The 19369-nt window shown below is 43.4% G+C and overlaps 1 protein-coding gene across 2 annotated transcripts in view; it reads left to right on the top strand.

The window, feature by feature from the left end:
* fam184a (family with sequence similarity 184 member A) overlaps positions 1 to 19369 on the top strand; it is a 296890-nt gene that overhangs the window by 83064 nt on the left and 194457 nt on the right. The gene's annotated exons all lie outside the window — the stretch shown is intronic.

The raw sequence follows: 19369 nt of genomic DNA, 5'->3' as shown, positions 1-19369 counted from the left end.
ACATGCACAGGAGGAGTAGAGCAAGAGTGATTGTCCACTCGTCTATCTACAATGGACGGCAATCTAAACGGATAAAAGTATAGAAATTCAGAAATGGTCGGCATATTGATTTGGATGGCCATCCATGTCTCTAGGCAAGGCAGGGCAAATTTATTAATGAAGCACCATTCATACAAAGAGCAATTCAAAGTGCTTTACAGAGTTAAAAACAAAAACCAGAACAGTAACAATCAACAAAAACAGACAGCAAACACCTCAAACATTAGAATTTTATACGCAGCCAGTTATGTTTGATCTACTCTCTCTCTCTCTCTCTGTACTTATGTAACTTAACATACATAGTAAATAGTGTTGGGTCTAATTATTTATTCAAATTAGGAAGGATTATTATAAATAATCGGCCCCATCAACCTGTATTCCTTTGTGTCTTTGTGGGTAATCACTGAATCAAGGATTCTTCTCCTCCTCCTCTCCTCATCCATGTTGTCTTTCTGGTCCTCTGAAAACCTCTGACCTGTTGACTCCAGGCCTGGCTCCGCTCATCATGACTTTGGTTTGTTGTTGTAGTTAAGTGAAATACGATCTGGTGATAACACAGAGTGTTTCATTCTGAAAATTAACCGGATGTTTTCATTTTGTTTTGGTGAAACCTGACTTCCTGTCCCGCTCCATCTGCTCTGTTGAGATTGATGCGTCGTGCTCCAGCATCTGACAAAAATTGAAGTCTTGTGTATCTGATCCGGAGGGCTCCAACCTAGAGGATCAGAGGCGGAGTGGATCCAGTGGAAGTTAACACATTGACTAGAATAGTGACGGATTGGAGACGGACCGGACACGGATTTGTTGGAATTTGACCGTAATAATCAGTAGGGTTTCAATACAGCCTCGCCACCACTGTCAGTGCTCGGGCCCTAATAATGGCAAAAAATATTGCATATTAAAATAATTTATAGTGAATTTTTATTTTATTTTTTTAGATTTTTGGGGCTTTTTTTGCCTTAATTAGATAGGACAGCTGAAGAGAGACAGGAAATGTGGGGAGTGGAGAGTGGGGGAAGACATGCAGGAGACAAAGGACTATAGCCTCTGTATGTGGGGCGCTTAGACCGCTAGGCCACCAGTGCCCCATTATAGTGGATTTTGAAGTAGAGACTAATGCACACCCATAACAATAAAACATATGTAATTAGAAATAAGTTAAAGCATCAAAATAACAATAAGAATATAAATAGTTAAAATAAATACATTAAAAAGATAAATAAAGGCAATAAAAATATGAATAAAACTGAGTAGACAAACAATAAAAAACAAGTAGTTAAAAATGTAATCAAACAATAAAAAAGAAAATTAAAATCAATAGAAAACATTCAAATCCAGACCGAACAGAGACGTTTTTATTACTTTTAAAAGTCTCATTGTCTCCAGCTCCTCTCAGATCCATACATTAGACACCAGTGTTAAATTTGCTTCACTCAAACATTTAAATTCAACCTCCTGATAGCTTACATTTCACCGTGTTTGACGTTCTAAAATGCGTTCCCTATCTGACTCCATATGCTGCCGCCTGTATTTGTCGTCCAGCTTACCGCTCAGCTGGGATAACACTGACCACCGGACAAACTGCCAGAGCTTATGTCCATTCATCTGTCGCCATCACAAAGCCATCCACTGTATTTTAAAGAAAAAAATTAACCACCCTGTGACGGCTCTGATATCTGCTGCACTTCATCAGAAACACAGTGCACTTCATTTTAGCCGTCGGTCAAGCTGCCTTTGTGAGGATTTAAGCTTCCTCTCCTTTCTGTTTGTCCAGCACAGGGGCGTGTTGTCTATAATTCAAACACACACACATCCCTCTCCCTCTCTCTCACACACACACACATTCAGAGACCTAATCGGATCACGGTGTTTTCCTCTGAGCCTGTATGTGACAGCGGGCGGGGAGAGAGAGAGAGAGAGGGGTGGATGGATGGATGGAGGGATAAATGATAAACTCCCTCCACTTATTTAATCCCCTGTTCCCACCCATCCCATTCTGCTCCCCGCTCACGGACAAACACCGACTGGGAAGAGGTAGTTATGAAATCCTGTGATATAAAATAAATGAAACCAGCAGTTAAAGCCAGAAGGGTAAATTCATGAGGATGTTAGTGTCTCCATTAATCCCCTTTTCCAGTACATAAATCAGACCTGATCAAGGTTGTCAGCTTCCTCCTGTGCAGCACTATATTACAGTTTTTTTCCTTGTCAGCGCTCGTATAAGACCTCAAGTCTCCTGTTCTGACTTCCTCTTCTTTAAATACCTGTGAAAAAGATGAATGAGAGCCACATTTGACTCGTCTAACTTTGTAATTGAACTCTCGACTCCATCCGAAGTGAGCAGTAATCACACAAAAAAAGGATGAGATGGAAGCGAGCCAGCAGATCAGATAGACTGATAACAGGATAACAGGATTGAAAATAAAACCAGAGATAATCAAGTTGTCCAAGTCAACGTGTTTCTGGCTGCCGGCCATGAGCTCAGCGGTTCATCTGTTTGATGCTGTTTCTCCTGAAAAAAAAAAAAAATAGATCTCAGTTTAAAGACAGATCTGCTTCAGGATGACCGGTCTGGAAATGCACAATGAAATTAGCAATGTTAAAGGAGCGTTGTTTTGCTCCTCACATTCCCTGTGCTTCACAAGCTTTGCAAATAGCTGCTTAGATGTCTTAAAATATGAAGCCCATTTGGAAGTGCTAAAAACTGCAGTTCATCAAGCGTCCACTAGAGGCTGGCTGCAGAAACACCCGAAACCACATACACACCCATTCAAAGAAGACGATCTTTACAGCAGAAATAAACATGTTTACAGCCTGGTTCAAAAAACTGTTTAGGTCTGAATAGCTCATTTCTCTATCAGCACACACTGTATGCAGTGAATTTCTTCATTACTCATTATATTCGAAGATAATGAACTTACTAGTTTTGCCCAAATATTGACAGGCTGGCACCCTGTAGCTGTTAGTAAAAAGGCTAAAGCCCCGCCTCTTTACCTCACACTAGCTCGGATGAAGTTAGGTTGTGTTCGTCATTTCCAATTTGGCACCCGCCGACGATTGGCTGTAAAACAGCGCTTCAGAAACCTTGGCTGTACTTATCGGCAGAAATTGTAATATATGCCAATACTGATGTTTTTTTAGTTTTTCTAAGTTGTGTTTTTTGGGCGTTTTTGCCTTTATGACAGGACAGCTGAAGAGAGACAGGAAGCATGGGGAGTAGAGAGTGGGGGAAGACATGCAGTACATGGTCGCGGCCGGGAGTTGAACCGGCGACCTCTGAAACGACAACTACAGCCTCGATAGGTGTGGCGCTTGGACCGCTAGGCCACCAGCGCCCCTCAGCTGACTTGATTGACAGACGGGCACCCTGTAGCTATTAGCGAAAAAGGCTAAAGGCCCGCCTCTTTACCTCACACTACCTCGGACGAAGTTAGGTTGTGTTCGTCATTTCCAATATGGCACCCGCCGACGATTGGCTCTAGAACAGGGCTTCAAAAACCCATTGGTGACATCACGGATACTACATCCATTTTTAATTAATGCATCACCTTATCGGCTGTATATATCGGCAGAAATTGAAACATATGCCAATACTGATGTTTTTTTTGTTTTTCTAAGTTTGGTTTTTTCGGCTTTTTTGCCTTTATGACAGGACAGCTGAAGAGAGACAGGAAACGTGGGGAGTAGAGAGTGGGGGAAGACATGCAGTACATGGTCGAGGCCGGGAGTTGAACCGGCGACCTCTGCAATGACGACTACAGCCTCGATATGTGGCGCTTAGACCGCTAGGCCACCAGTGCCCCAGCTGACTTTATTGACAGACGGTTACCCTGTAGCTGTTAGCGAAAAAGGCTAAAAACCCGCCTCTTTACCTCGCACTAGCTCGGATGAAGTTAGGTTGTGTTCGTCATTTCCAATTTGGCACCCGCCGACGATTGGCTCTAAAACAGGGCTTCAGAAACCCATGCGTGACATCACGGATACTACATCCATTTTTAATTAATGCAAAACCTTATCGGCTGTGTATATCGGCAGAAATTGAAACATATGCCAATACTGATGTTTTTTTAGTTTTTCTAAGTTGTGTCTTTTGGGCGTTTTTGCCTTTATGACAAGACAGCTGAAGAGAGAAAGGAAACGTGGGGAGTAGAGAGTGGGGGTAGACACGCAGCAAATGGTCGACCGACCTGGAGTTGAACCGGCGACCTCTGCAACGACGACTACAGCCTCGATACGTGGGGCGCTTAGACCGCTAGGCCACCAGCGCCCCAGCTGACTTCATTGACAGACGGTTACCCTGTAGCTATTAGCGAAAAAGGCTAAAGGCCCGCCTCTTTACCTCACACTAGCTCGGACGAAGTTTGGTTGTGTTCGTCATTCCCAATATGGCACCCGCCGACGATTGACTTCAAAACAGCGCTCCATTTTTTTTATACAGTTTGGGGTTTAAGCTCCATGTTAGCATGCGTAAGTTGTCATCAGGGGTGTACTGTATAGTCAATGCATCACCTTATTGGCTGATGATCAGCTTTATAAGCGTTGATTTTCCATTCCCTATATTATGCTGACAATAACTAGTTGAAAGTAGTTCAAGTCCTGTTAATGTCACTTCTTCATAACCGACCAATCAGAATCAAAAAGGGGCGGGAACTCTGACATCAACTTTGTCAACCACAATGGTGGTTCGGAGTCAGTCTGGAGGAGAAACTAGCAACACTGGCTCCTGGTAACTGTCAGTATAAAGAGGCTGCTGAGAATCACAGTTGTTACAAGGTTTTGAGCAATCAGGGTGATCAAAAAATATAATAAACCATGTGTCATGTTTTTGTTTTATTAGCTTTGAAAGGAAGCTGAGAAAGTGGCCAATAGTGAGCTACTTCTATTCCTCAGATCTAACCTCAGTCCCAAAGGAAAACGTGTTGGATACACACACATGCATTATTTCTGGCGTTGCTGCCTCAGATGTTACGGTGACAACAGAGGCAGAATGAATTCAGTAAATAAAGAAGTGGAGCTGATGGCTTCTTTTCAGCAGCACTCTATACCCTCTGAGACAGTGGGACGAACCCTCAGTCCGCCTTAATAAAGCCGGAGCAAAGAGCTGCGGTGGAAGCCTGACACTGCCAAGACCTTTGAAAAGATGAAAGGAGACAGCAGATAGGCTGTAATCAACTCAGGGGCTCGACAACAACACACACACACACACACACACACACACACACACACACACACACACACACACACACACACACACACACACACACACACACACGCACACACAAACAGAGCCGCCGTCAGAACCTAGGCTGCATCTAAATTGTTTCATTGATATGTGAAAGCTACAAAGGTGGAAAACACCCAGATGCAGTCTTTGTTCTTCTCGTCTCTTAGACTCCTCTTTGACATCTTTTACTCTCACCTTTCCTCAGTGATGGTGCTGCTACGTGCCTGAAACAGTTACATCTCCAAAGACTTCTAAAATGATGATGAGACCAATTAATAAGGTGGATCTTAAATTCCTGTTCATCTATTTCAAAATGTATGCCTTCTTTAGGTACCCTTAAACTCCTCTTCAAAGGTAGCCTATAGTGTCAGATTCAACAACCCCTTTGCATCTTTTTGAAGTAAGCCTCTGGTCTTTGTTATAAGTAATCTTTAAGGGTCTCTCTTCTGGCATCTTTTAACAAACATTTCAAGGTACCCGGTATGTCTGTTTCAAGGTACCTAAGAGGGTCTGTATTATAGTTACACTTCTTCTGCGCCCGTTTCAAAAAAGCTTAGAGCAACCTTCTAAAGTAATCTTTAGTATCCTTTTTATGGTACCCTTAATCTGTCTTAGGGTACCCTTTGGCAGCTTTCATGTTACCCTTTAGCGTCTACTTACACGCACCTTTTAGCACATGATACAAGGTCTCCTTTTACATATTTTTGGAGCACCCTTTATGTCTGTTTTGAGGTACCCTTCAGTGTCTTTTTTAAGGTACCCTTTTGCATCAGGATGAAGCACCTCTTCATAGCAGCCTTTCTTGTTTCCTTAAAAGTCTCCGTTAGCATATTTTTCAGTGCACCCTGTATGTCTGTTTTGAGGTACCATTAAGTGAAGGTTTCAGGGCACTCTTTTGTATCTATTTGAAATTACCCTGAGCAGCTGTTTCAGGATAGTCTGCTCCAAATTTGTGAGGTACCCATCAATGTCTTTTCATATTAGCCTATAGTTGCTGTTTTAAGGTACCCTTTAGTGTCTCCTTAAAGATACATTTTAGCACCCATTTAAATCCTTTTATAAATGAAAGCTCCCTTTATGTCTGCTTTAGGTACCATTTAGTGTATGTTTCAAGGTACCCTTTTGTATCTGTTTGAAAATACCCTGAGCAGCTGCTTTAAAACAACCTAGAGTTACTTTTTGAGGTACCCTTAAGTGTCCTTGTTGGTCCCTTATTGCATCTTTTTCAACATATCCTTGAGTGGCTGTTTTAAGGTACCCGTTAATGTCCCTTTTAAGATACCTTTTAGCACATGTTTTAAGGTCTTCAGCATATTTTTTGGAGCAACTTGTATGTGTGTTTTGAGGTACCCTTAAGTGTTTAATTTGGTCACTTTGTGAATCTGTTTCAAAATGGCCTTGAGTGACTGTTTTGAGGTACCCTTCAGTGTCTTTTTTAAGGTACCCTTTTGCATCAGGCTGAAGCACCTCTTCATAGCAGCTTTTTTTGTTTCCTTAAAAGTCTCCGTTAGCATATTTTTTGGAGCACCCTGTATGTCTGTTTTGAGGTACCATTAAGTGAAGGTTTCAGGGCACTCTTTTGTATCTATTTGAAATGACCCTAAGCAGCTGTTTCAGGATAGTCTGCTACAAATTTGTGAGGTACCCATCAATGTCTTTTCATATTAGCCTATAGTTGCTGTTTTAAGGTACCCTTTAGTGTCTCCTTAAAGATACCTTTTAGCACCCATTTAAATCCTTTTATAAATGAAAGCTCCCTTTATGTCTGCTTTAGGTACCATTTAATGTATGTTTCAAGGTACCCTTTTGTATCTGTTTAAAAAATACCCTGAGCAGCTGCTTTAAAACAACCTAGAGTTACCCTTTGAGGTACCCTTAAGTGTCCTTGTCGGTCCCTTTTTGCATCTTTTTCAACATATCCTTGAGTGACTGTTTTAAGGTACCCTATAGTGTCTACTTAAAAGGTGCCTTTTAGCACCCATTTCAATATCTCTGTATATACATCAAAGCACCCTTTATGTCTGCTTGAGGTACCATTTAATGTATGTCTTAAGGTACCCTTTTGTATCTGTTTGAAAATACCCTGAGCAGCTGCTTTAAAACAACCTAGAGTTACCTTTTGAGGTACCCTTAAGTGTCCTTGTCGGTCCCTTTTTGCATCTTTTTCAACATATCCTTGAGTGGCTGTTTTAAGGTACCCGTTAATGTCCCTTTTAAGATACCTTTTAGTACTTTTCGGAGCAACTTGTATGTCTGTTTTGAGGTACCCTTAAGTGTCTAATTTGGTCACTTTGTGAATCTATTTCAAAATGGCCTTGAGTGACTGTTTTAAGGTACCCTATAGTGTCTACTTAAAAGGTGCCTTTTAGCACCCATTTCAATATCTCTGTATATACATCAAAGCACCCTTTATGTCTGCTTGAGGTACCATTTAATGTATGTTTTAAGGTACCCTTTTGTGTATTTTGATAATACACTGAGCAGCTGTTTCAAGATGGCCTTAAATAACCTTTTGAGGTACCCTTAATTGTCTTTTTTGGTCACTTTGTGAATCTGTTTCAAAATGACCTTGAGTGACTGTTTTAAGGTACCCTATAGTGTCTACTTAAAGGTACCATTTAGCACCTATTTCAAGGAACCCTTTTGTGTCTAATCCAAACACTAACCCTAAATCCCCTGAGCAGCTGTTTCAAGATCGATACAGCAAACTTTTTCAAAGTATCTCTTGTGTTTTTTTGAGGACACCCTTTAATGTCACTTGGGGTACTACGTAGTCCATGTACTAAGGCCTCATTTAATACATGCTCAAAGAACCCTTTATCTGTTTTGAGGTACCTTTGAGTGCCTGTTTTTTCAAGATTACACTGAGCAAATATATTCCTAGGTATCCTTTGTGGTCCATTTTAAGCCCCCCTTTAACATCTACTAGAGCACCGTTTCATCTCATGGTAAAAGAGTTGTTCGACCACTTTTCTGCCCAGAAGCTCCACAACAAGAAAACCTAATCAGCTCTCCACTTCCCACATGCTGGACAGCTGGAGCAGCCGCTCCGAGTGTCTTTTATTCCAAGTTCTGGATCCAAATTGGTTAATGAGTGTGTGGGTTGTTTTTAAATTAAGCTTCATTACTTTTCTTTTGTTTAAACACAAATGAAGAAGAAGAAGGCCTGCAGTAAACCTCCAGGGGAGAAAAATGTACGTGGGTTTAATTTAATTTCTTTATTACTGCTCGGATCTCAACATCGATGCGTATAATCCTACTTATTCTAAACTTTGAGTGACTGTAAAAACACTTCAAAACCAACCACAGATGGGACTTGTTGCTGTTATCACTTTAATTCAGCGTCTAATGCAGAAATGACTGCATTTGTCACAGATGATGTACTTTAATGCTGAATATTAAACTAATTATTGAACATCAGAGACATGAAAGCAACCCGGCGTCAGCAGATGTTTCCTTCCTCTTTGATTTGATGTGTTTGCATTGAAAAGATAAATTACATGAGCAGCATAAACAGGATGTGTTGGAGATAAGGTTTATGATTTAGATTGATAATCTATTGTTTCTGCAGGAAAACAGATTGCTGTGTGTGTGTGTTGAAATAAATGCACTCTAGAGTTTACTATTGGCTCCAGATGGTGCTTGTTATTCAATTAGAGACATGTCTATTGTTTAGATTACATAATGAAGGAACAATACACAAACACACACACACACACGCTTCATGAGCCAAATGCTTTTAGGTGACATGTGTATTGGCAGAATCAGCCAAAATAACCAGTTATATATCCGGCCAGAATTGAGAGTGTCTTTTTTTTTTTGCCAACAGCTTGTGAGCTAAAAATACTCCACCGGCAAAGTCAGATTTGTAATAAACATATGTTTCGCCACCTGCGTTCGATGCTATTTCCTCAGTAGAGTCGGGCGCTGAGGCCACATCTACATTTCCCTGAAGACGTTTCCTCAAATAAACCTGGCAGATTTCTCGTTTGAAAATTAAGAATTTTCCACCGTCTGCCAGATTTATGAAAAGAGCCTCTCTGGAATCACTGCGATGTGTTTGAGCCCTTCCCTTTAAATGCATGAACACAATGAATGGAGGTGTGCATCACTGTTTATATCTTAAATATCAGGAGGGCGGTACTTTAAATACCTGTCGGCCTGTTTGGGGGAGTAAGACGTATATTTGTGAGTAGAGACGACGTGCAATAAATCTCAGTGCACCAGTCAAAGGAGATGAATGAAGTCGTGCATCAGCAGAAACTACAGGGTCTGGATGGTCCAAAAAAATGGAATATATCACTTTACAGGCAGTAAATCGGATTCGTACCCAGTTGGGGTTGGACTCCACCAAGGCTGCCCTTTGTCACCGGTTCTGTTCGTTACTTTTATGGATAGAATTTCTAGGTGCAGCCAAGTGGCAGAGGGTGTCCAGTTTGGTGACCTTGATGTGGAGATGATGTGGTCCTGTTGGCTTCATCGAGCAGTGACCTCCAGCTCGCACTCGGAAGGTTTGCAGTCGAGTGTGAAGTTGCAGGGATGAGGATCAGCACCTCCAAGACAGCCGGAAAAGGGTGGATTGCCCACTCCGGTTTGGAGGAGAGTCTTTGCCCCAAGTGGAGGAGTTTAAGTATCTCGGGGTCTTGTTTGAGAGAGATTGACAGACGGATCGGGGCAGTGTCGGTAGTGATGCACTGTACTGTACTGATCTGTTGTGGTGAAGAGAGGGCTGAGCCAGAAGGCCAGAAGGCCAGAAGGCCAGAAGGCCAGAAGGCCAGTAGGCCAGTAGGCCAGAAGGCCAGAAGGCCAGAAGGCCAGAAGGCCAGAAGGCCAGAAGGCCAGAAGGCCAGAAGGCAAAGCTTTCAATTTACCCGGCAATCTACATTCCAACCCTCACCTATAGTCCCAAGCTGTGGGTAGGGACCGAAAGCACAAGGTTGCGAATACAAGCGGCCGAAATGAGCTTTCTCTGCAGGGTGTCTGGGCTCAGCCTTAGAGATAGGGTCAGGAACATAGACTCAGATAAGAGCCGGTGCTCCTCCGCATCGAGAGGAACCAGATGAGGTGGTTCGGGCATCTGGTCAGGATGCCTCCCGGACGTCTCCCTGGGGAGGTGTTTCGGGCATGTCCATCTGGGAGGAGGCCTCAAGGCAGATCCGGGACAAGCTGGCGAGATCATACCTCTCAGCTGGCCTGGGAACGCCTCTGTATCCTCTCGGAGGAGCTGGTGGAAGTGGCCAGAGAGAGGAGTATGGAGGAGGATGGATGGACTTTCCAGGCTTGAAGATGTTTTGGAGAAGTCATGAAATTTTGCTTCATAATCCTGTAAATAGAGTATACAAGGACAGAAAAGGGACAAAGAGAAACAGAGACATGTAGGGTGTGCAGTGAGCATCTCTTTATTTGGTGTCTGCCCTCCTCAGTTGACAGAACAGTGTCTGATAAGCGAGTTACAACTTCACACCCGCAGGATTCTTCATTTAAAATCTGTTCCTGATGTTGTTTTCTGGCATAACACCAACATAGCCAAACCGCTGATCACAGATCCCACATTTAATTAAAGCCAACTTTTTGCACTTTACTCATCGGCTGGAAACTCAATCTCAGCTGCCCCCCCACTTACACCACCACCACCACCACCACCACCGTACATCCCATAATTAGCTGACGGATTACGGTGCACCTTACAGTTTAGCAGATCACAGCCGCGCAGTATAATTAAAGCAATTAGGCGTCCTATCTCTCTGTCTGCTTCGTTAAATTCACTCCCAGTAAACACATCATACCGAGGCTGTGGAAACGAGACGGCACACTGCCTCAGTCTGCGGTGTGTTTACTTAGAAACACGAGAAAGTTTGAGATGACAGAGAAGGAGGAGGTGAAGGGGCTGAGCAGTACATAACAGATGTGAGGAAGTGCTGATACCAATATTGGTTTTAATCAGCTAATTGCCTGTGTTTTTTTTTCCCTCTCTGAAAAGGTTATTTTTAATGATGCTGCCATACTGAAAGCAAGCACAAATAATGTATATGCATACTGATGCAGAATGCTGAAATTATGATTAGCACCATGCTGTGTCAAATGCTTGATTCTGATTGGTCAAAACCTCACAACAGCAGGGATTCATTCTAAACAAGAAAAAAAACCCACCAGGGACGACCTGATCAATCAATCTTGTCAAATGTTATCTCAAGACTCTACCCAAACAGAGCAGGTCTAGACCGTACTCTATGTTCTATTATTAACAGAGACCCAACATCAAGACAGGATCAGATCCAGTCCCATCTTACAGACAGGACTCAGTCTGATGTCATCTCAATCCACCATGAGCAGAGCACTTTGCAGCATTTAGCAAGTTACAGTGGCAAGGACAAACTTCCTTTAACAGGCAGAAACCTCCAGCAGGACCAGACTCATGTTAGACACACATCTGCTGAGACCGTGTTGGAGAGAGGGATAGAGGGAGATGAAAAGAGGGAGAGAGATGATAGTGGTGAGACGGATAGTAGTGGTTGTAGCCGAGGAACCTACGAGACAAGGGAGTTCAGGGACTCCAGAAAGGTCTATGGTTAGTAACTTTAATGGGACAGGAAGACAAAGTAAGTGACATGCAGAGAGAGGGTGGATCCCAGTGTGTCAGTTCCCCTGACAATCTAAGCCTTTAGCAGCATAACTAAAACCTGGTCCAAGCCTGATCCAGCTCTAACTATAAGCTTTATCAAAAAGGAAAGTTTGAAGCCGACTCTCTAAAGTAGAGAGGGTGTCTGCCTCCTGGACCCTGACTGGTAGACGATTCCAAAGGAGAGGTGCCAGATAACTGAAGGTTCTACCACACATACTATTTCACTCTTTCCAAACAGAGCAGGTCTAGACCGTACTCTATGTTTTATTATTAACAAAGACCCAACATCAAGACAGGATCAGATCCAGTCCCATCTTACAGACAGGACTCAGTCTGATCTCATCTTAATCCACCATGAGCAGAGCACTTTGCAGCATTTAGCAAGTTACAGTGGCAAGGACAAATTTCCTTTAACAGGCAGAAACCTCAAGCAGGACCAGACTCATGTTAGACACACATCTACTGAGACCGTGTTGGAGAGAGGGGTAGAGGGAGAAGAAGAGAGAGAGAGATGATAGTGGGGAGACGGATAGTAGTAGTTGTAGCCGAGGAACCTACGAGACAAGGGAGCTCAAGGACTCCAGAAAGGTCTATGGTTAGTAACTTTAATGGGACAGGAAGACAAAGTAAGTGACACTAGAGAGAGGGGAGATAGGGGATCCCAGTGTGTCACTTCCCCCTTGCAGTCTAAGCCTATAGCAGCATAACTAAGAGCTGGTCCAAGCCTGATCCAGCTCTAACTATAAGCTTTATCAAAAAGGAAAGTTTGAAGCCGACTCTTAAAAGTAGAGAGGGTGTCTGCCTCCTGGACCCTGACTGGTAGATTATTCCAAAGTAGAGGAAGGCTCTACCTCCCATACTACTTTTAGAGACTTTAGGTACGATGAGCAGGCCTGCATGTTGGGAGCATAGTGTTCTAGAGGGGTAATAGGGCACTATGAGCTCTTTAAGATACGAAGGTGTCTGATCATTAAGAGCTTTGTAAGTCAGAAGAAGGATTTAAATTCTATTCCTGTTGGGATTCTAATTCACAGACCCACCTGCTCACTGTACATTACCCCCCTACATATTGCACTGGGACCTGCCTGGGTTAATGCAAATCGTGCTAGCTCCAATACTTTGTCTGTATTATAATAACTCTAATTCCGCCTGATCTTGATGGATGCCCTGGAACAAATCCCAGATCCATTTTCAGTATCAGTGCTGGCAAATAAAGTCAAATTTATTCAACATTTAAGTCTTTAGAATAGTAAATGAAGGGGAACGACAAGGGAGCAAGGGAGATCCAGACGTTAGAGTCTCAGGCAGGATAAAGATTATGACCATAAAGAGACAGTAAACACAACACATGGGTCCTATCAAGACAAACAGGCAGAGAGGGTTTAAATTTCATTGGTTTCAAGAGGACCGGCTTGCATGCGACTCTCCTGTTGATCCGGTTTGAACCAGAAGAGGTCAAGAAGTAGTTCTAATGTTTTGGTATCACCAGGGACGATGAGTGACGGATAAATAAAGCAGAGACTCCTGTCACCACAGTCCTGCCTGCTTAAAATTAGAAATTAAAATTCCAATTAGGGAGTGATTAAATGATAATGAGTGTTAAGAGATAATAGTAATTACCTGCTAATGTGGCACATCTTGCACAGGGGGGAGGGTTGCACTCTTGTCTTGTCGCATTGCTCAGCCCAGTGGTATTGGAAGGTATTGATGTGATCAGCGGGTGCAACATCAGAGACCTATCCTCAAGCTGTGCAATGAGGTTCAGACAGGCCTGAGGGTAGGTCTCTGCATGCATGTGGGTGTGGCTCCCTCTGTGGCGCTGGTTGTGAATTTGATTTATAACAATTAAAGTTGCAGAACTCAAGCACAGCTCTCGTATTTTCCTGAAAAGTCTGCAGCTTTCAAACAACGTTAAAGTCCAAGGTCGAGGCTGAGAGAGAGAACACACACACACACACACTCACACACACATGCAGCTGGCTCCTCATCAACACAACAGCAGTTTGGTATTCAGCGCTGATGATGAATTTAATTGCTTGCCAAACCATTTTTTCCAGTCAGCTGACCAGCCTCTCTCTGAAAGGGCTCCGACACATCAATAGTTGTTGCAGCAATTAAATGTCACATCTCCTCTTTGCCCTCCTTCCACACGACTAACGATTCTATTCCTCTGTGTGCAGGAATCGATACGCTGCTTCCAAAAATTCAGAGTCTCATATCTGCAAGACTTTACTTTGGAAATCAGACTCTTATTCGAAATGTGTGACTAGAATGCATCTTGACCCACAGGCTGAAATGTCCCCGTGCCATGGTTTGGTTTGTGGACAAATCAATGAAATTAGGGCCTTTAGGAAAACACTGACTGATGTTTTTCACCATTTCTAAACATTTTATAGATCAAAAAACAAGGTGATTAATCCAAACACAAACTGAAGACTAACTCATGACAAAAAGAGTTGCAATTAGCAGCCTTATTTATGTTCTCTCTTATTGGCGTGTTTCCTGCAGTGTGGTAGTGGAGTCACCAAACCTTAGGTCCGATCGAGTCCTGAGTCCTCTGTGTTCGAGTCCGAGTTGAGTCTTGAGTTCTCTGTGTTCAAGTTTGAGTCTGATTCGAGTCCCGAGTCCTCTGTGTTCGAGTCCCAGCTGAGTCCCCGATCCTCAGTGTTCGAGGCTGAGTTGAATCCTGAGTCCTCTGTGTTCGTGTTCGAGTCCAGACCTGAGTCCTCTGTGTTTGAGTCCAACTCGAATCTCGAGCCCTCTGTGCTCAAGTCTGAGTCGAGTCCTTATTCCTCTGTGTTTGACTCGAGTCCCGAGTCCTCTCTGTTCGAGGATGAGTCGAGTCCCAAGTCCTCTGTTTTCAAGTCCAATTTGATTCCAAGTAACCAGAGAAAAATCAGTGTCGAGTCCTGAGTCCTCTGTGTTCGAGTCCAACTCGAATCTTGAGTCCTCTGTGTTCGAGTCCAAGTTAAGTCTTGAGTCCTCTGTGTTCGAGTCCAAGTTAAGTCTTGAGTCCTCTGTGTTCGAGTCCAAGTTAAGTCTTGAGTCCTCTGTGTTCGAGTCCAAGTTAAGTCTTGAGTCCTCTGTGTTCGAGTCCAAGTTAAGTCTTGAGTCCTCTGTGTTCGAGTCCAAGTTAAGTCTTGAGTCTTCTGTGTTCGAGTTTGATTCTTATTCGAGTCCCGAGTCCTCTGTGTACGAGTCCCAGTTGAATCTCAGATCCTCAGTGTTCTAGGCTGAGTTGAGTCCTGAGTCCTCTGTGTTCGTGTTTGAGATTATGTTCGAGTCAAGTCAAGTCAAGTCAAGTCAAGTCGAGACCCGAGTCCTCTGTGTTCGACTCAAGTCCTGAGTCCTCTCTGTTCGAGTATGAGTCGAGTCCCAAGTCCTCTGTTTTCAAGTCCAATTTGATTCCAAGTAACCAGAGAAAAATCAGTGTCGAGTCCCGAGTCCTCTGTGTTCGAGTCCAACTCGAATCTCGAGTCCTCTGTGTTCGAGTCCGAGTCGAGTCCCTTGTCCTTTGTGTTTGAGTCCGAGTCGATACCGAGTCCTCTGTGTTCGAGCTCGAGTCGTGTCCCCAGTTTCTGTGTTCAAGTCTGAGTCGAGTCCTGAGTCCTCTCTGTTCGAGTCTGAGTCGAGTCCTGAGTCCTCTCTGTTCGAGTAGGAGTCGAGTCCCAAGTCCTCTGTTTTCAAGTCCAATTGGATTCCAAGTAACCAGAGAGAAATCTGTGTCGAGTCCCGAGTCCTTTGTGTTCGAGTGCGAGTCAAGTCCCCATTACCTGAGTCCTAGTCCAAGTCGAGTCCTCACTGTTAATATTAAACATTGAAACCGTCTTTATCAACACATTAGCCTGAGTCCTCCTCTCTATCATGAGTCCTAATGCAGGTAATGCTCGAGTCCAAATCTGAGTCAGAGTCATCAGTGCTTGAGTCCCAAGTCGAGTCACGAGTCTAGGAAATCAGGACTTGAGTACTACAACACTGGTTTCCTGACATATCAAACCATGTCTAGGATTATAAAAGTAGAATAAATACGTTAAACTAACCCTTGATGATATACTATAAATTAGTGTTATTATTCATACTTCCTCAAACTGCACTAAGCCTCCTCCACTGGTTCCTTCCCCATCCTCATCCCTCTGCATCCTCTGTGTCGCCTCATAAGAGAACGCTCTCCTGCCACAGGCTGCAGAATGACTACTGGCAAGAGTTAAGGAAGCGAAATGGTCGTCATTAGACATGGTCATTATCATCAAAGTCTCATCAACTGACGGAGAGACTTAAGCTTAGAGATGATTAAGGTGTGTGTGTGAGAGTGTGTGTGTGTGCGTGTGTGTGCTCAGGCCTGTGAGAGTGAAATAAGGGGAGATTGCTGCCAGTCTGAGTTCATTAAGAGTCATTAGATCCTTTGAGGTTGTTCCACCTTGTTTCTGAAGAGGACCGGCATCTTTTCATCTTTGATTTTTCTCTTTGATCCCTTTTGAAGCCAGGGACAGGATTTGGTTCCTTTTGGCGTTTATTGCTGTATTTTTTTAGGTGTTGGAGCCATCCTGAAAGTTTGGTGTCTTGGTCCCCAGGTTCACTTTATGTGGTCCCTTTTGTTTCTAAAAAACCTCTGCAGTTAGTTTCTCTCATGGACTTTATTTTGGTGGCTTTCATCGCACCATTTCAAAGAGTTTGGCAGGACGTTTTCTTCACTTTCATTTCGCCACTGTAAAGACTTTGGCAGGACATTAGAGTATAAACAAACCCTGTTTCACTTCATGTTACTTTCCACAAAACAATCCTGCACTTTTGTTGTTTTCTTCCTCCTGTGGTGTTTCTAATTACTCGCATGCAGAAACAACTCAGCTTTCATTTCAAACCGTTTTTAAGTTTCTCAATACACGAGGCACTGATAGCTATCTGAAGTCAATATTAATTCCATTGTACCAGAAACGCTTGTTGTTGTTTGCTGCTGTTTTCTGCAGAGCCTTTGTATTGCATCTACTCCACAGCTCCCCTGAAAGAGGATAAGGCTTGTATACCTTCTCTTTAGTGTGTTTATTCTGCACTTAAGCACCAAATGCACCAGTTCTGAGTAAATCAAACCCCAAAAATACTCCACCTTACCCTCAGAGAGACAGCATAAATCTGTCTCTGCAAAGGTAGGTAGCAATAAATCTGCAATATTGTGTGGAAGTATTGGCATCTCTGGGAAAAGCATCTGATTCTATGGGTTGGAAAAAGCCAGATTAGAGTCTAAAAATAGCTCACATTAGCAATTAAGGGTGACAAAATTTGAGAGTTTTGCAGAGGTGAGGATAAAACAGCATATTTCACTTTGATCACCACAGAATCTTTTCTTTTTTATCACCCAATTAAAAAGTTATAACCCTCCTCCCCTGTCAGACCGCCACACAGCGCTGTTATTGAAGAAATTGTGTAGCTGTTCACGGTTCTTTGTGCTGCCTAGTTCATTATAGAAGCCAACATTATGTAAAGCTATGACAAAAAGAGTCAGTGTAGTTCAGCTCATTGATTCCTAACGTTTCCTGTGTTTGGTTTTGAAGCATCGCATGAGGCAGAAACCTCCAGCAGGACCAGACTCATGTTAGACAGACATCTGCTGAGACCGAGTTGGAGAGAGGGATAGAAGAGATGAAGAGAGAGAGAGAGAGAGAGAGAGAGAGAGAGAGAGTAGTAGTAGTTATAGTATCGGTATCGAGGACTGTAGCCTCTGTATGTGGGGCGCTTAGACCGCTAGGCCACTAGCGCCCCATATGGTTAGTAACTTTAATGGGACAGGGAGAGTTAAAGGAAGTGACATGAAGACAGAGGGGAAAGATAGTATCCCAGTGTGTCAGTTCCCCCAGCAGTCTAAGCCTATAGCAGCATAATTAAGACCTGGTCCAAGCCTGAGCCAGCTTTAACTATAAGCTTTATCAAAAAGGAAAGTTTGAAGCCTACTCTTAAAAGTAGAGAGGGTGTCTGCCTCCTGGACCCTGACTTGTAGATGATTCCAAAGGAGAGGTGCCTGATAACTGAAGGCTCTACCTCCCATACTACTTTTAGAGACTTTAGATATGACGAGCAGGCCTGCATGTTGGGAGCGACAGCTTTGTTGTTGATTCATTAGATATCATGAGTCCTCCCTCTCCTTTATTTTGATCGGTGGGGGGGTGGGGGGGTCAGCAGTCTAAGCCTATAGAAGCATAACTAAGAGCTGGTCCAAGCCTGATCCAGCTCTAACTATAAGCTTTATCAAAAAGGAAAGTTTGAAGCCTACTCTTAAAAGTAGAGAGGGTGTCTGCCTCCTGGACCCTGACTGGTAGATGATTCCAAAGGAGAGGTGCCTGATAACTGATCCAGCTCTACCTCCCATACTACTTTTAGAGACTTTAGATATGATGAGCAGGCCTGCATGTTGGGAGCCACAGCTTTGTTGTTGATTCATTAGATATCATGAGTCCTCCCTCTCCTTTATTTGATCGATGGGGGGGGGGGGGGGGGGGGGGGGTCAGCAGTCTAAGCCTAGAGCAGCATAACTACGAGCTGGTCCAAGCCTGATCCAGCTCTAACTATAAGCTTCATCAAAAAGGAAAGTTTGAAGCCTACTCTTAAAGTAGAGAGGGTGTCTGCCTCCTGGACCCTGACTTGTAGATGATTCCAAAGGAGAGGTGCCTGATAACTGAAGGCTCTACCTCCCATACTACTTTTAGAGACTGTAGATATGACGAGCAGGCCTGCATGTTGGGAGCGACAGCTTTGTTGTTGATTCATTAGATATCATGAGTCCTCCCTCTCCTTTATTTTGATCGGTAGGTGGGGGGTGGGGGGTCAGCAGTCTAAGCCTATAGCAGCATAACTACGAGCTGGTCCAAGCCTGATCCAGCTCTAACTATAAGCTTTATCAAAAAGGAAAGTTTGAAGCCTACTCTTAAAAGTAGAGAGGGTGTCTGCCTCCTGGACCCTGACTGGTAGATGATTCCAAAGGAGAGGTGCCTGATAACTGAAGGCTCTACCTCCCATACTATTTCACTCTTTCCAAACAGAGCAGGTCTAGACCGTACTCTATGTCCTATTATTAACAAAGACCCAACATCAAGACAGGATAAGATCCAGTCCCATCTTCCAGACAGTCTAAGCCTATAGAAGCATAACTAAGAGCTGGTCCAAGCCTGATCCAGCTCTAACTATAAGCTTTATCAAAAAGGAAAGTTTGAAGCCTACTCTTAAAAGTAGAGAGGGTCTCTTCCTCCCGGACCCTGACTGGTAGATAATTTCAAAGGAGAGGTGCCTGATAACTGAAGGCTCTACCTCCCATACTACTTTTAGAGACTTCAGATATGACGAGCAGGCCTGCATGCTGGGAGCCACAGCAGTCTTCTTTCATTTGATTGGTTGATTTTGTTGAATGTAGAAAAGATCATTTAGGGTGAAGCACTTTTTTTCGCTTTCTGAAATTACAACACAGGATGATGAAAGTTTTGATTGGCAGGCTGGTTCAG

The sequence above is a fragment of the Notolabrus celidotus genome, chromosome 13 (assembly GCF_009762535.1).
Source record: "Notolabrus celidotus isolate fNotCel1 chromosome 13, fNotCel1.pri, whole genome shotgun sequence".
Lineage (NCBI taxonomy): Eukaryota > Metazoa > Chordata > Actinopteri > Labriformes > Labridae > Notolabrus > Notolabrus celidotus.
Note: the sequence above shows the minus strand (reverse complement) of the source record. Positions and strands in the feature narration are given on the sequence as shown.